This window comes from Daphnia pulicaria, chromosome 1 (assembly GCF_021234035.1).
Source record: "Daphnia pulicaria isolate SC F1-1A chromosome 1, SC_F0-13Bv2, whole genome shotgun sequence".
NCBI classification, from domain to species: Eukaryota; Metazoa; Arthropoda; class Branchiopoda; order Diplostraca; family Daphniidae; genus Daphnia; species Daphnia pulicaria.
In genome coordinates this window covers 23,961,389-23,976,321 of record NC_060913.1, presented here as the reverse complement: position 1 = coordinate 23,976,321, position 14,933 = coordinate 23,961,389, and the positions used below count along the sequence as shown (strand labels likewise).

The 14,933-nt window shown below is 37.2% G+C and overlaps 2 long non-coding RNA genes across 2 annotated transcripts; both read right to left on the bottom strand.

Annotated features, from left to right (window-relative positions):
- Positions 1 to 1,493: 1,493 nt before the first annotated feature.
- LOC124329843 lies at positions 1,494 to 2,054 on the bottom strand. Its single transcript, XR_006916829.1, has 2 exons — positions 1,968 to 2,054; positions 1,494 to 1,895 (listed from the first exon to the last, which is right to left on the bottom strand). It is a non-coding gene; the product is annotated as an uncharacterized LOC124329843 (long non-coding RNA).
- An 11,572-nt stretch (positions 2,055 to 13,626) lies between these two features.
- Positions 13,627 to 14,262, bottom strand: LOC124338544. The gene is made up of 2 exons (XR_006917872.1): positions 14,203 to 14,262; positions 13,627 to 14,137 (listed from the first exon to the last, which is right to left on the bottom strand). It is a non-coding gene; the product is annotated as an uncharacterized LOC124338544 (long non-coding RNA).
- Positions 14,263 to 14,933: the final 671 nt, after the last annotated feature.

The following is a 14,933-nucleotide window of genomic DNA, read 5'->3' as shown; positions in this document are numbered from 1 at the left end:
AGGCCGGAACCCCAAAAGAAAAAAGAAAAAGAAATAGGCCAAGCCGAAATAAAAAAAAAAGGGAAACTTGGCTCTGTCTTTGATAGAGATTGGATTTATCGTCGAGTAATTGCTGTGTGCAGCTCAACAACTTTGTGTGTCTCTTTTCTTTTTTTCTGGACAACACAAAAACACATCAGCTGTGCTCTTTTTTTTGTTGGTTCAAGAAAAGGCAACTGACGTATTTATAAGTCACGAGATGATTGGATGATAATATACTAGACTGCAGCAGGAGAAGCCGATCGTTTTATATATTTTTGAAATCGCCCCCCTTTTCTTTCCTATCTGCAGTGACGCTTTGATTGAACATATATAAAAACGGACTGACTAAATCAAAATCGATAGACTATATAAACCGAAAAAAATCATTTCTTTTTATATGACGGCCGTTTTTTTAAGATATTCCTGGCCAAACTGGAACGACGACGTATGCTATACAGATGGGGGAGGGGAATATTTACGGAACTCGGACTGATTGACATATTAAAGTTATACAACCCGGGAGAGAGAGAAATTTGCATATATACACGCTCAACCTACAGCATGACATATGGCGCCCAAGTTTAGATTTATGGGACGCTATTATATTACAGCACAAGCAGGAGCCACATTTATACACGCGGGCTCCTTTGCTGGTGTGTGTACAACTTGGACACATTCAGCGACGTGAAAAATGTGTCTTCCGTGTTTGTTGGCGGTGGCGGGCCCGGTGTACAGCAGAGGTGGATTTGCATACTAAACGAGGCAAGGTCGTCCAATGTTAACACAAGCGCCCAGGAGAGAAGAAGAATAAAAGAGAGTCCCGCGGTGAATCCTATTCCATCGGCCAACGGAAGATGGCATCCGTTATATATAGACTTTTCTTTTTTGTTTTATGACCGGCCCAGATTTATCGTCGTGATTTATAATTCCGCCTAATGATTGCGTGACCTTTTCACGCCGACAAGTGGAACAAAAAAGTGCAAAAGCAATTAACGGAGTTTGACTCAAACTCCCGTCAAGTTCCGTATAATTGCAGAAATTGTCGCCAAGTTTGGGCGGCGGCGGGCGGCCTTCACCAAGTTCAAATTGCAATTTTATTGTCCATTTACTTGGGAATTCATTAAGCAGTAAATTTACTTAAGCACAATCTCGACTTGAACGAAAAGCAATTTGATTTTTACGGCTTCATCTTATTTCCCAAGTTAAAAATCGAACGATTTTTAAAAAACATATGGCATTTTAAAAAAAACTATTGAAAGGAAAAATAGGAAACCATTTCAAAATGTTTCGGCTATTGCTCACATTTCTCTTGTCGAAATTTCAATCCCGATAAGCCCCGCAACTGTCCAATGCAACGTCCTTTGTAGGGCCTATTTTATTTTAATTCAATTTGCTTGTAGTAGGTCTAGCTGTAGAATTTAACTGCTGGCTAATTCATTTGTCCCTTGACAAAAATCTAAGTTTTGAGATCGTGGTTATTGGCATAAATTACCATTTATTTTAGCAAGAGAATCCAATACATTATTGTGAATTAGAATTAGAATTAACAGTCGAAAATTCGGCACTTGACGAATCCGAAAACGGCGCCGTCGAGTCGAGTGCGGAAGTCAATGTCTTTGGTGTTCTTCATGTAACAAACGCCGTCGGTCCATGTGAAATGGATGCAGTCCGCGTTGGCCAGGCAGACGCTTCCGCATTGCCCCAAGGTGCTGGGTTTCTCCTCGACGTCATTGCCGTGGAACTCGCAGTTGAGCCAATATTTCACCTGGCCGTTGGAGCTGGAATACATTATGACGTCATCACGATGACTCGGCGGGGCACCCGCTATAACCGCAACCAATAAGCAGCCGGCCAGAAATATCTTCATGGCGAAACTATAAAAAAACACACCCCACAAACAAACAAACACAGAATTTAATTAATGAGGATGAACATCAATTATTCACCTGTATAATTCTATGAATGAATATACCCGTGAATGACTCTATAGACGAGAGAAACAAACGAAGCAAACAATTATATACGTAGATGGTTCGATCGAGACTACTGCAAAATATACAAGTTATATAGCCTCCTTTTTTTTCCAGACTCGTTCAAATGGGCCATCGCGTCAATAGGGAAATTGGAACATTCGGTCAGTTGCTTGGATGCGCTGGAAGCTTTTCTGAGAAAAAAACCCAATCACGTTTGACGCTAGTCTTCTAGTAGAAGAATCACTTGCACTTTGTTATTTCAAATTGCTTCGTTTTTATAAGGACTTATTCGTCGTGCTGTTTGATGAGAACGAGTTGTGAAGCAATTCATTATTATTATAGCTATGCGCGCACAGACGACGTTCTAACAATCTTATACGCCGTTGATGTCCAGCAGAACAAGAAGTCGCCAGACACGTTATTATCAGAACCGGTTTTCTTATTTCGGGAGTGTACATTCAACAACTCTTTCATCACTTGACCCATTGCATTAGACACGCATAAGTTATAAGGGCCACGTGCCGTTCATGTCTGCTCACCTCGAAATGTTTTTTGCAGCTCCCCACTTCAAGTTGATGATGTAGAAAAGGTGACGAATAATCGGCAAATCGTGTAACATTTAATTGTCGACATAACCGTCAACCAGAGAGTTATATCTGCTGGGCGCATGTCCGTCTATGACAACTGAATAACAATTTCAGCAAGTTCATCGATTGAAATAATTATTGACTGACCGATTCCAATGGGAAATATGGATGGTCGAGCAGAAAAAAATGGAGTCGGTAATAGATTGACGTCTGAAAGGACCGTGTTTGACTTTTTCGGGTTTGTTACCAACCTCTTGGAAAAAGTTGGACATTTTGCGGTCGAAACTTGTGTTGGTAAAAAAAAAAAAAAATAGAAATGCATCGTTATCAGAAGTTTATAATAAGGTAGACACGTTTACTGGAGATATTTCAGTCGCATAACTATGTAAGGACTAGTCGAGGAATAGAACTTGATGGATGAGCTACTTTCCAGGTGCTTATTTGGGACACATATTTACAGCTATTTCCGCATCGTATAGTTTGATGATATAAGAAGCTTCCTTTATCTAACTAACTGGAGTCGATTCTATGGTAATTTGATGAGATATTGATTTAGAATAATTCTAGTTTGCATGGCATTCGTTTGGATAGAAAAGCGCAAAACTTTAATCGGGTCCATATATTCGAATGGGTTTTTGGTATTCTTGGCATTACATAACGTGAATTCCTCTTCCCAACGGCAATCGTTTTGCGTACAGATTAAAAAAATATGATGAAAATATAAATAGACAACAAACATACTATTGCGCAATGGAAAATATAAATAATTAACGAAAGTTTTGCCTGCGAATTCAAAAAGAAAAATTGACGAAAAACTCGCCAGGTCTATCCGACCGGCAGTGCCCTCTAGTAGTAAATTTTTAAAACTTTTTCAATTTGTCAGCTATCTCCGTTAGCAAGGTACCCGTTACCCGAAGCAATGTTTGCGATTTTTAGCACATGACCTAATAAAGACTTAAAAACAATTGCATTACATAAAATCTACAAATAGCCTTTTCAATAAGTTTATTTAGTTCAAAATTGAATAGGGAAGAGTGGGGCTAAAAGGCAGGTCCCTCTTCTCAAGTTATTTTAGCTCTGTATTTAATTAAAAAATTCGAGCTTTTAACCATGTGTGCATTATTATCATGCGCACTTATATTGGAAATTTCAAGAATATATGACTAGCCGTTCTGAAGATAAGAAAAATAAAAACACTTTTTGACTTTTCTGATATAAGATTTTTCGAAAAGCTTTTTCAGATAATTTCTTTTGGAGTCATGATACAAATATTTAAAAATACTAGTGAAATAGAAAATGGTATCCTCTATCGACTATATGTAAGGGCGTAAACAGAAAAATAAGTTATAGTGGCTTAAAATATATTTTTGTGTAGACGACCTTGTTGGGGCTATTTTTGCCTTTCACTGTAGGGCTAGTTGGCTTATGGAAAATTGCCATTGCTGAGAATACCTGAATTTTTGAATTAGCTCAAATTACTTATGGATATTAAAAACTAATCAAGGGAATTATATAAAAACCACACTGAAAAAATAAATTGTTGTTATTATAATTTATTTTATTAAAATCGAGGTTTGAAATCAACCCCCGTATCGGCTGTTCTCCCATTAGAATTACAGGGAAAGGCAACTAGCCCCGTTGTAGGGGCATGTTGTGTCATTTTTTATTTCGGTTTCTAACTTTAATTACGCTGGAATTGTAACTCATAATATTTTCAGAAAATATTTTCAAGATCAAAGAATTTTTGCTCTTTTTTTAAGACCAAAAGATATCAAAAAGTTATTGATGGAGGGAAATGGGAGAGAAAATAAAAAAAATGGTGGCAACCCTTACTACTCTCCCCTACATAGTTCGTGCTTAAACAGCATCAAACTTGGTTTCTGAATTTCGAATTTAAACAAAGTCAACACTCAGAATAATACTGCGACACTGCTTGTATAAAAATAGCAACCGGAATGAAGTTTAGTTATTTTAACCAGAGGTCTTCTTCACAGTCTTGTGGGATGCCGTGGTTGACCTGGGCTTCGTCTAGGTTTTGTCGAAGAATTCACCTATTATCCCTCGCTGGTCGACTATTGAGTAGAAATTGTGAGTTTAGTTGACGTCGATAGTCACAGAATTTTCTTCGACTATTACTTGGACATGGCATTTAGGATTAGTGCGCCTTGCTCGACACGGATGTTTTTTCTCTTCTGACAACTTGCTCACCGATTTGGCTGCTCGTTTTTGATGGGACGAAACCTTTAATTGGCTGTCATCAAGTCCAGCATCCAGAGAGAGAATCAACTCTGCTTCTGGTATCTTGTCTTCCACCAGTTTGGGATTACCGATTTTTTCTGGATCCTAAACTGAGGACACTAAAAAGAAATGTAAGAATATCTATAGGCAATTCATATTTATTGCTTGCTAACCCGGGCAGCATGCTATATTGGCCAATATCCATCCAATGTCCATAAAACTTCGTTTTGCATTGGTCGATGCATTTGTCGATATTAAGATTATGAGTATGGAACAGGGATGGTCAATACTCAATGGTAGGCATTTTAATGTTAAGAACATCAGGCTCAATTCCGGCTTGGGACACGTTAGACAAATAAGCGATAATCCATTAACTGATTGCCAATATTAAGCAAATCTCTACAATTTAAAGTTGCTGCTTTTGAATGTCATCAGAATTGGGTCAGCTTCCAGATTTCTTTTACAATCAAGTAGTAGAAAGCCGAAAGAAAATTGGCATTGAGCCACACTGAGATTTTATATCTGTTTCTGAACTGTTCTGACGCACCAAATATGACAATGAACCAAACTTGAGAAGAAATGAATTTGGTAAACACATGATGATACCCAATTCACCTCCGATATTGAACTGGCTATCCAAAATCAATAAATTTACCATCCAAGTCAAACGTTGGACAAGGCTGATAAAGATAATGGGTTGTAATAAAACAAATCCCAAATCGGGTTGGCATTGATTACCCAATCTACAAAAAATCTTAAAATATTTTATGGTAACCAACAGTAGAATTCCGAGATTAATTAAGCATTGGATACAGCTAGACAATCACATTAAGATTATCATAAGGTATCGCATCGACATTGGCACACAAATCCAGTGTCTTCCCATCAATCTCCTGCGCCACCTTAAACCATCATAATTGAATGCCGACCACAGATTTGCTTGGGCCAAAATACAGGGAATTTATTGGAAAACAAATATTCTTACCTCCAACTCGGTATTGGATTTTCAATTTACAACCAGCAGTGCATTTGCATATGAAATTCGATAGAAAAATTCAGATGTTAACTATACGCATACCGAGCTAGGAAATAAAAATATCAACAAGTGTTGTATCAGCATTTAATTGCATTTCCAATGTACTGCCAACAATCATTTTCACAGTTGTAACTAATAGTTATGTCAAATGTATGACAAATCAAGGTATCACACCGAAATGAGTCGAAGTCTAACGTTAATTGGAATTTCATGTACTTATAATGACAACACTATACATTTTATAGAATGATAAATGAATGAATGGAGCATATGTCGACCTAATATGTATAATTTCTTCTTTCGATTGTTATCAACATTGGGTCAGCATCAACATTCTCGTAACAATCCCATGGTAGAAAGCCGAAGGTAAATAGATATTGAGCCGCGTTAAGATATTTATATGTGTGTCTAAATTGTTTTGACGCAGCTAATATGACAATGAAACAAGGTTGAGAATATATGAATTAGGTGAACACTGGATATCCAATTCGCCTCCGATATTGAACTGGCCAACCAACATCAATTGGTGATAACCAAGTAAAACGTAGCACCGATCAAGGTAATCAGATTGTAAAAACACAAGTTGGAAATTGGATTCGTTTTAATTACCTAATCTACAACCAGTTCAAAATTCATACAGCGGAAACCAAATATGGAATTCTGAGGTTAACTTTGCATAGCTTCAAGCTAGGAAAACCGTTAAAAAGCATGAAGAAAAGTCTCGGCATTGGATAACATATCCAATACACTTTCAACCTTTGTTTCCCACTTATTCACACTGCAGTATAATACCAATTACAAATCTACTTTGGCAAAATTTAGGTAATCAAACTGGGAAATATGTGACACTATAAATTGGGTATCAGCTGTTGTATTTAATAATGCAATTTGACAGCACAATGGCGAGGTCAAATACGTACATTTTATAACCAAGTAGGAAATTAAATTGAAAGAAACAGAAAGTGTAGCATTGGAAATGCATTATTGCCTGTTCACCATACTATCAACAATAGCATTCGCAGTCTAAACCAAAAGCCAATTAGAAGCGAACAAGGCAAAACCGTAATGAATCAAGTTGTACACTGCAACATAATTGTAGAATAAAAATTCTTGAATCACAAAATAGTGCTTTTATTTCCGAAAGAGTTGTTTCATAGGCTTAAGTAGGAGTCGTGATGATTCATTTTGGTATCCAAAAAATATTAAATTTGTGTTGTTATTCCATATCATAAAACCAATATTCAACCAACACTTTACAACCAGTAGTCAAATTTTAACATTACGTATAGTCATAGGGCCAAACTTAGCAATTGGTCCTCAAGATCAAAAGTCTTGCATTGGCAAACTTTTGAGCTGAAAAAGTTATTCAATTACGAGATTGGAGAAATGTTTGGTCAAGCTTACGAACCCTATATTGAAAATTTAAGAGTTTCATCGACTAACCAATATTCTACCAACACAGCTTTCTTGTGAACAATGATCCAAATAACTAGATTACTACTTAACATAGGACCCAGTTTGGGAAATCATACCAAGCATTTACCAGTCTTCTATCGGTAAACCAATATTTGGCCAATAAAAAACTTGTCTTACTTATTTCAATAATAAAATAAAAAGTCTTAAACAGCATATAACCAAGATTAGGAACTCATTCAAAAAAGGTTAGACTCCACATCTGATTTTACCTACATTACATTTACTTCATGACTGAATACAGAGCTGAATAACGTATGTTACCAAGCTGGGAAATGTTATGAAACTAAATGTTCCATATGGGCCTTAACCAAATGTATTTCAAACAATGAGAATTGGCTTTACTCTGAAACAGGGCTGAATCATTACATAAACCGATTGTATAATTTTTGATGTAATACAAGTTCTCCATCGCCCTCCATTTCCGGATTTGGCTTGGAAAAACACAACTCTCCCAAACGACGCACTTCCTCCTCGGCAACGAATTTCAGAATCTTCTTATCATCTTTCAAAATGTATGAAAAAATAAATTCATGTCAAAACTGCCTAATTTGTAAATGTGCATAGGGGAGACTGGACCCATCTTGGACACGGTACCACGTTAGACAGGGTCAGTAGAAATAGTAAATATGATTTTAAAAATCCAATTTTTCTACAGTTTATTCTTTGTAGTGTAAGCATTAACTGTTATAAGTTTAATGAAAATCTCATGGTTATTTCCTGAGATATTAAAGAAATAAAAAAACACGGGAAAAATGCGCAAATTTTTTTCTCACTTACGATGCAATTGTGCCCAAGTTTCACGGGTTAAGTAAAATCTGCTAACATAATAACATAGGCTAGTCATTTGCCTACAGTATTCACCCAAATTTTTATTTTTAAGTATGGTGGTTTAGACGATATAGAGATTTTAGTGGAGGACATTCTCTCGGGGTAATTTGGGACAGGGAAATTGTCCTATCTTAACGAGAGACTTCAGCGCCACCTACATTTTTTCCCTATCTCGCCCCATATAAAAGTTGTAATTCTTTCCTTATAAGAAAACTTTTTCAGTTTTAAAGATATCATTTCCAAAATTTCTACTAACTATCTACATTTCCTGATTTTTTCATAATTTTTTATTCATCCTCTCCCTCTTTTAATACCCTGTCTAACATGGTACAGGCTTCTGTCCAATATTACCCCGGCCTGGTAAAAAAACACGAAAAAAGGAAAAAAAAAGGAAAAAGGTACGTAACTGAAAAAAAATCATGGGTGTGCGGAAACTATTTCCGTGTGTTTTTGCCAAAAAAAAATTCTGGTTCGCGTAAGGGGATGGAAGATATGGTGAAAAAACCGGAACTGTCCAATATGGGTCCAGTCTCGCCTACTTCCCATCTGTAACACACGTCCGTAAAGTTTACGAATCCTTTCCGTGTCGCTGTATCCCTTCACCTCGTAAACGAATACTGGGATGAAACCATACATCTTAGGATTGGTTAGCATGGGATAGGGAATTTTGTCAACACCAATACAGCTGTAAGGTGTAGGAACGGGGCTATGTCAGAACACAAGTGCATAACTATCACGATAATAAGTGTCGTCAAGTTTATCGTTGCATTGGTAAGCTCGTGTAGAATAGGGTTATTCCATTCTACAAAGCGCCATTTCTATTTCAATTCAGATTTCTAAATGTTTCCTCTGCGAGTAAACGTTTCGTCTGCGAGTACCTTACTGCTTATTTACTGCTTTGTTTAATTTCTGTCCTGGTCCAATCTATAGTTAAGAGATTGTCAACTCTAAGTGATGAGTGTAGTTTTACATCGAATAACCAATACACTTTCAATACATCATTTTCCGTAGTTGAATTCCAACACTAAGTTGACATACAACCATTATTCTTAAAAATTTAATCACAAGATTACAATTTTCCAGATCACGTAAACTGTCACCACTACACTGATATTTTGACTACTCTGAATACAAGATCTACTATATAGCCTCCTGGTATTTTCCTTGGCGTGTGTTTGAACATGAAGAAAGTGTCAAGATTCGCAAGGAAACGTGCTGTTGACCGAGGATTGTCAAAATTGTTGAAAACTACAAAAGAAGCCAGTTGTCAAACTGTTGTTGAGCAGCCGATAAGTTTTCCAGTAACAAGATAATATGCACTAATTTGGACACTACAGGTCGGGACTTTCAAAAAATTACATTGTGTACATTACATCAAAACGTTACATTGTAAACTTTTTAAATTGCGTGCAAAGAAATGAAGAGGTATTGAAAACCCTACTATCGCAGATGATGATGCAGGCCAACTACTGCAGATTAATGTTGGAAACCAGGATGACATAACAAAGTCTCAGTTCTGGTAATATTCTTGAAATTACTGAGCCTTCAGAAACTACCGATAGTGGTGTGAATAGTGCCGATCATGTTCATTATATTTCTAGCAAAGAGGAAATTTTGAAAGAACTTGCCTTGTTATATTTAAAGAAAAGACTTTCTCTTAGCACCCTTGGAGCTATTTCTAAGTTAATAGTAGCACTGGGTCACAAAGATACTGATTGACCCAAGCAAGGACTATACTCCAAACAACCAATACTCCAATAAATAGCAAGTCACTCCATCATTTCTCTTTAAAAACAGGTCTCGTGGCAATGTTGAAGAAAGGTTTGGTTGACCATAACATTCTTACTATATCAAAATCCAAATAAACATTGATGGTACTAGTGACTTCAAAAGGAATTCCGTTGACCTATGGCCAATACTATGTCGCCTAACCAATGCACTTGATTCTTTGCCTTTTATGGTAAGCCTTTTTGCTGGTAAAGGAAAACCTTCAAATTTAGAAGAATTTCTATGACCATTTCTTACTGAGCTGATCCAACTGCAAAGTGAAGTTTTAGAATTTGAAGGCAAAGTTATTTATGCAGTCGAAATAACTTTTTTTCGTCTGTGACGCTCCTGCTAGACAATTTCAAAAGACTATTACTAGGCATGGGGGCTATGGTGGCTGCGAACGTTGCAGAAAAACCGGTGTATTTGATCTAGTCTATCACTGCCTTACATTCCCGGAGTTAGTCGATGTTTTTCTTTGAACAGACGCTAAGGTACTTTCTACGCAATCAGGTACACAAGAACCACCACAAAAGAAGTAGTCAACTGCTTCTTTTAAAGATCAACATAATATCGAGTTTCCCTTTGGACTACATGCATCTTGTTCTTTTTGGTGTTTCAAAACGGTTGTTGACGATTTGGACAGGATGCTGGAACAAAAAGCATTTTAAACATCGACTTAGCACTGGAGCAATAAAGACTACTTAGGAGTCGTCTGTAGTATCCAGAAGAATTTCACATAATTACTACTACACTGAAATATCCCAAACAGCTAAAAGCCAACGAACTGCGTAAAATTCTTCTTAATATTGGAACAGTAATCTTCAAGGGAATATTATCAAGAGAAAAGTACACCCTTTTTTTGTATTTACATTTGGCAATTCGTATTCTCTGCTCTACTATACGTTGTCTAAAAACTAAAACCTACTATCCATTGGCTCAAGATGGTTTGCAATATTTTACTTTTCAATTTGGAGAAATTTATGACAAGAACCACCTCATTTATAATGTTCATTCACTCATTCATTTAGTTGATGACTGTGAGATCGATGGCTCACTTGATTCTTGTTCTGCTTTTCCATTTGAAACTTTCTTGGGTCAGGTGAAGATGCTCGTGAGATCCCCGAACAAAGTGCTCGCACAAATCCTTAAGAGAATATCTGAACTTGAAAAGTATCTGAGATGGAAACAACGATCAAGAATTCTATTCTTATCCATGGGAGTCCAGTTGCTTCGCTGAGAACACTCAAGCATCATGTAAAACTTGATACAAAGAAAGAATCTTTTTTCCTTTGCGACACTGGAATGGTTGTCAAAATTATGAGTTTCTTCAATACTAGAGTATCAAGTCCGAAAACCTAGACAACATCAAATCGAGGGGCATGAAATAGCTACATAAACGTGTTCATATCGATGATTTGCTGTTGATGTCTAAATGCTGGGTGATACCTTCTGCACCACATATGACGACAAAGTATGTAACAGATTATTTTGCAATTGCTCCAAGATTTGAATATTAACACCCTTCTTAAAGTTTGATTTTTCTAGATGGGACGAAGTGCCGTTTGTAAACCAATCTAGATTTTCTTTCGTAACCCAATATTGACGAAATATCGGTAGGTCATCGTCACCCCAATAAAGACGTTTACACTGTTTCAATACATGTGTGTTCTGCTTGATAACCGTTGTAAAACAATACACTCAGATTGCAGCGAAAAATTCGCTCATTGCCATAGCCAAGAATTGGATTCCGTCATTTGCAATCATAACAACTAATAAATAATAAAAAATAACACTTGTATTTCCCCATATGGATTTCAGAGTTTGGCGTAATGTTGTACTCGTCATTTCATTGATCAATGTCATACAGAAATGCAGTATTTTCAGAAAGTTTTTTTACCAATGTAACTTTTATTTTGCGGTGTAATTTTCAAGCTTGGGTCTTATGGTAAACCAATGAAGGAATTCAACTGCTGCGAATAATTCTCACTTTAATATGTGATGTTGGCTGAATTTTGGCTACGATTAGAATTGTTGCATTGGACTGGCAAGTTTGACCAAATGCGGTACCAAACTCTTCATCATTATGTCTGCTTTGGTCTAAGCTGAGAAAATCGGTGTCAGCGGAATGTTGGTTAACCTATAAGAAACTTGAAACTTTAGTGGTGAACATTTGAACTTGTCCCTATTCTAAAGTAATCTTGAAATCCTTTTATTAGAAATTATTTGTTGGTCACATTGGTTATCTGCGATGTACAGTACCCAACAAAAAAATTCGAACAGCGATTTTTTTGTTTTAAGCCACCTAACCATATAGGTGATTCTATACGGGGTTTGAAGGTAATATGGTGAAATAACATACTGTTTTTTCTTTATTGCAGAAGTTCTAAAAACCTAGTAACAACGGCAACATCAAATAAGACTGTAACCAAAGCCCAGAAGTCAAAAGGTACGGTATGTAGTAATTTGAATTATGAAATTGTAAGTCCAGATTATATTTTTTTATATTTATGGTATAGTAACTCCAACAGAAAAGCCAGAGTCTGATTCGTCTGAAGCAGATGGCAGTGACAGTTTTGTAACAAGCCTACCCTTCAGTCCGTTTAGAAAGAATGCTGAAAATCTAGATCACAATAGCTCCGAAGAATCTACGCCAGAGGACGAGGCGGAAGAAAGGAATTCAAATGGCTGCAATACGCCTACAGATGAAACGGGAACTCATCCAGCGCCGGAAGGGAGGGGGGGGTAGTTTCACGCACAAGATGAAGAGACCAGAGAAGATGGAACGGTAACTCCACCGATAGAAGGGGGTGTGGCTAACACCCAAGTTGGAGAAACCAGATAATTTGTGGTGTACAACGGCGACGTAATACAGGATGTTATTTCTGTAAGCGATGAAGACATATTGGATAAGGACAATGTCTTTATTGCTACACCTATGTGACAACTACTGAAGATTTCTTTTGTTTACTATTTTGTTTTTGTGGCAATCCAGCAAGCAGAAAAAGCAATGTTGGTACATGTTGACGTTGCAAAAATACTTATTGAGATCAAAATGGGAATGCAGCAGTTGACTGAATTGTTCATGGCGATGAGACTTGAAATCGATAACAGCCTGTCTATACCAATAAATGGCCCACCATTCCCAATTGACCGTGCTGATGAGTTGCCTGTGACAACTCAGAAGTTGTTCGAGGAACTTAAAGTTAAGATGAGGCATGATGCAACGCTAAAAATACAAATCAGAAAAGCCCTGACTCTTGTGGGGACCAACAAGACCCTAAAGGCTATTGTCAGAAGTGTATTAAAGTTCTTTATGTCTAAACAGCTCAGAATGACGTACGAAGTAGCTTTCATAAAATTCCGAACGCGATTTTTTTGGCCAAAGCCATCTGTTTAGGGGGGGGGGGGGAGTTAAGTAGTAGGCCTAAAAAGCTACCGCCAAGAACGGTTCTTTTTCGGGTGATAACCAAGGACGAGCAACTAGCTATTATCTACCAGACGGAAAAGGGAAGGGTTATCAACCCAATAATATCTCGGAATATATTTGAAAAACAGTAAACAAAAACACCAAACCGAGATAACAATTCACTATTTGAAAAAAAGGAATGTGCCCATAGCGCTTTTTTTTAAAATTCCCTTTTGAAAAAATGTTATGATACAATAAAAAATAAACACAAAAAAATATAATATAAAAAAATATATCTAAAAAGAAATTTTATTGTATTAGCCAATATCATCGACTATTCGTCCAAGGTCTACCCAGACGTAACCAACAGTTTTAGGATCAATGAAATCATGATTGAAAATAAAATCAGCCCAAACATCCTCCATATCCCCCCAAAGTTGAACAGTATTTGAAACAATACTTGTCGAATGATTCAAATTCCTAACAAACTTATTCCAAATTGACGTCATGGGCATTATGTCAAGACTCTTAGGAGGCCAAAGAATAGAAGACGCCCTTTCGAGAAGAGAAAAACTGGGTAGCCACCATAGATCGGTGCGCCGAGTTATTTGAGGCAAAAATGGTTCTTCCGGGGGAAATAACCGAGTCCATGACTGCTAAGTAATTTTCAGTATTTAGATGTCCGCTTTCTATGCGATGTAAACTTCTTGGACAATCAGCAGAAACAGCGCCGCACGCTAAAATAGTTCCCCTGCGCGATCGTTGAGGGCACGTGGAAAATATTTCCCTATCAGCTTTCAATCTGGAAAAGAAAGAAAAGGCGCGCATAAATAAGCGGAAATTTTACACCACTAAATGTTTTCTTACCCAAACCGCTTTTTGTCGACGAATATCGCGTTTCTCCAAAATGAAAAGGACGAACCGCTAGGAGTTCTCTCTGCGTCATTCTAAGTTGATTTTTTGAAAAAAATGATACAGTTTTTTTGGAAACTTTCTGTTTATAAGGGTGGAAGGAAACAATGGCCACTTAAATAGGCGCGTTATTTGCTTTTAGGGATGGGAGAAATCCTTGAATTATTGGTCAAACTGTCTGGGTCTCTTATGCTATAACAAATGATATGAGGAAAGCATATTCTCTCGCAATTAAATTCTTACATTAAATGTTATGGCATCCATGACCAGACAGTTAGACCAGATCTTACCAGATTTCAAGGACTTTTTCTGAAACGTAGAGGTAAGGGTATGATACTATATGGGGAGGGACATAATGGTTAGGGAGCGCAAAAATAAAAGAACAGTATTCCTAAGTTCTTCAAACATTCAAGATGTTTCGAGCAGACCGGGGTAGGAAACATTTAAATTATCAAAAGCGTGCAGCTATCGTTGCCTTCACTGAAGCTGGTCAAACTGTGGCTTTTATTAGTGAACGCTTAGATTCACTGCTGGTACCGTATCTTTATGGCAACATCGGTTCCGCGAAACCGGCAACATTATGAGGAAACGGAGATCTGGTAGACCGACAAAATTGACCCCTGCAAATTTGAAGGGCGTCTATACCAATGCGCGGATGACTTGAACTCCAGAATCCGTTGTCAATG